The following is a 3,580-nucleotide window of genomic DNA, read 5'->3' on the forward strand; positions in this document are numbered from 1 at the left end:
TGTCATCTTGATCGCTGGTGAAAAGTTTGTGTCTTTTGTAGAATTGTCCGTCTCTCTCCCTCTCCCTCTCGGTTGTGGTTAGAGGGAATAGTTCAAAGTGACATTAATTCATTTGTTATAAAATGGATGTTTCGGCGGTTGTTGTTCTTTTCATTCGATGATACCGAATTCCTAGCTGCAGACTAGTAATCAATATCAAAGACTTGTTCTTACAGTGCCTTGCGAAAGTATTCGGGGCCCCTTGAACTTTGCGACCTTTTGCCACATTTCAGGCTTCAAACATAAAGATATAAAACTGTATTTTTTTGTGAAGAATCAACAACAAGTGGGACACAATCATGAAGTGTAACGACATTTATTGGATATTTCAAACTTTAACAAATCAAAAACTGAAAAATTGGGCGTGCAAAATTATTCAGCCCCCTTAAGTTAATACTTTGTAGCGCCACCTTTTGCTGCGATTACAGCTGTAAGTCGCTTGGGGTATGTCTATCAGTTTTGCACATCGAGAGACTGAAATTTTTTCCCATTCCTCCTTGCAAAACAGCTCGAGCTCAGTGAGGTTGGATGGAGAGCATTTGTGAACAGCAGTTTTCAGTTCTTTCCACAGATTCTCGATTGGATTCAGGTCTGGACTTTGACTTGGCCATTCTAACACCTGGATATGTTTATTATTGAACCATTCCATTGTAGATTTTGCTTTATGTTTTGGATCATTGTCTTGTTGGAAGACAAATCTCCTTCCCTGTCTCAGGTCTTTTGCAGACTCCATCAGGTTTTCTTCCAGAATGGTCCTGTATTTGGCTCCATCCATCTTCCCATCAATTTTAACCATCTTCCCTGTCCCTGCTGAAGAAAAGCAGGCCCAAACCATGATCCTGCCACCACCATGTTTGACAGTGGGCATGGTGTGTTCAGGGTGATGAGCTGTGTTGCTTTTACGCCAAACATAACGTTTTGCATTGTTGCCAAAAAGTTCCATTTTGGTTTCATCTGACCAGAGCACCTTCTTCCACATGTTTGGTGTGTCTCCCAGGTGGCTTGTGGCAAACTTTAAACGACACTTTTTATGGATATCTTTAAGAAATGGCTTTCTTCTTGCCACTCTTCCATAAAGGCCAGATTTGTGCAATATACGACTGATTGTTGTCCTATGGACAGAGTCTCCCACCTCAGCTGTAGATCTCTGCAGTTCATCCAGAGTGATCATGGGCCTCTTGGCTGCATCTCTGATCAGTCTTCTCCTTGTATGAGCTGAAAGTTTAGAAGGACGGCCAGATCTTGGTAGATTTGCAGTGGTCTGATACTCCTTCCATTTCAATATTATCGCTTGCACAGTGCTCCTTGGGATGTTTAAAGCTTGGGAAATCTTTTTGTATCCAAATCCGGCTTTAAACTTCTTCACAACAGTATCTCGGACCTGCCTGGTGTGTTCCTTGTTCTTCATGATGCTCTCTGCGCTTTTAACGGACCTCTGAGACTATCACAGTGCAGGTGCATTTATACGGAGACTTGATTACACACAGGTGGATTGTATTTATCATCATTAGTCATTTAGGTAAACATTGGATCATTCAGAGATCCTCACTGAACTTCTGGAGAGAGTTTGCTGCACTGAAAGTAAAGGGGCTGAATAATTTTGCACGCCCAATTTTTCAGTTTTTGATTTGTTAAAAAAGTTTGAAATATCCAATAAATGTCGTTCCACTTCATGATTGTGTCCCACTTGTTGTTGATTCTTCACAAAAAAATACAGTTTTATATCTTTATGTTTGAAGCCTGAAATGTGGCAAAAGGTCGCAAAGTTCAAGGGGGCCGAATACTTTCGCAAGGCACTGTATTTTGGTCGGTATCGATCGTCTAAGAGTTTAACCACGTGGTATGGTTAAAAGATTCAGCAATGGTCTACAACCTTTGTCCCCCTCCTAATGGAGAAAAACATGGTCTGCAACCTATAGCCATCTCGTAATTGAGGTAAGCTTGGTCTGCTGATCGAAAACCCTAGTGGGGGTTTTATTCAGAAGGGCCGAAGAGGGCTGTCCCAGAGAAACAAAACAAATATATTGTACCCTTAATGACACATTTTTCTTTGTACCTTTATTTAACTAGGCAAGTCAGTTAAGAACAAATTCTTATTTACAATGACGCCTACTGGGGAACAGTGGGTGAACTGCCTTGTTCAAGGGTAGAACGGCAGATTTTCTACTTGTCAGCTCAGGGATTCGATTCAGCAACCTTTTGATTACTGGCCCAACAATCAAACCACTGGTCTACTTGCCCTGCCATACATAATAGGTTTATCCTTCATCATTTGGCAATTGAGAATGAACAGACAAACTCTCTCTGTGTGTGTGTGTGTGTGTGTGTGTGTGTGTGTTTCTTTTTTATATTTTTTTAGGGCCTGAAGAGGTCCCCAGAGACTTGTAGGTAAAAAATCCCATCATCCCCAAAAAGCACCATCCTATTGTGTGCTTGGCTGAACAACAGCCATTATCAACTCTGCTGAATGGATCCCCCTCTCCTCTTTTATCATATTTTTTTCCACTGTTTTTCTCCTCTCAGAAATAACCATTAGAGGGAGAAATCTCAAGTAGAGGAAGGGAGCCCGGAAGGTCCTCCCTTTTTTTCAAACTCAAATGAAAATGCTAATACATTTGCATTTATATGCACCAGCTGCTGTTTCATCCACGGCTTGAAATGAATCCACACACTATGCACAGATGCGCGCACACACACACACCATGTGTACACACACAAACTCTCTCATACACGCATGCCATGCACAAACACACACACACACACACACGCACACACACACACATCTCCTGCCACTAATTGCTCCAGTATCATTAAAATAATACGAGCTGTGTAACGTGTCCATGTTAGAAGTCAGGCTCTGGGCTGCTGGTGTGTTTCACAGCATCTTTATTAGACATCCTGCTCCTTTTGATTTGATCATCACCCCCCCCCCCCCCCCCCCCCCCACTGTCCTACCTCATCCACCACCACCCCCCTTCCTATGGCACATGGCCATGAACACATACAATACATGCCTATGCAGCAATATTGCCAGCTATAGCCCATAAATCTAGATTATACAGAGATACAGATAGAGAGTTGTAGTCCATAGAGATACAAATAGAGATGGAAAGAGAGAAAGACACAGAGAGAGAAAGACAGAGAGAGAGAGAGAGAGAGAGAGAGAGAAAGAGAGAGGCATTTCTTGTGCATCCAGAATGACATGGGGCCTGAGCTGAGATAAGCTGAGATAAGAGGGGACTTTACCTAGCAGGGTCTTGTAGATGACCTGGAGCCAGTGGGTTTGGCAAGGAGTATGAAGCAAGGGCCAGCCAACGAGAGCGTACAGGTCGCAGTGATGGGTAATATATGGGGCATTGGTGACAAAACGGATGGCACTGTGATAGACTGCATCCAATTTATTGAGTAGGGTGTTGGAGGCTATTTTGTAAATGACATCGCCGAAGTCGAGGATCGGTAGGATGGTCAGTTTTACAAGGGTATGTTTGGCAGCATGAGTTAAGGATGCTTTGTTGCGACATAGGAAGCCAATTCTAGATTT

Source organism: Oncorhynchus mykiss, chromosome 5, assembly GCF_013265735.2.
Source record: "Oncorhynchus mykiss isolate Arlee chromosome 5, USDA_OmykA_1.1, whole genome shotgun sequence".
In the NCBI taxonomy this organism is placed as follows: Eukaryota; Metazoa; Chordata; class Actinopteri; order Salmoniformes; family Salmonidae; genus Oncorhynchus; species Oncorhynchus mykiss.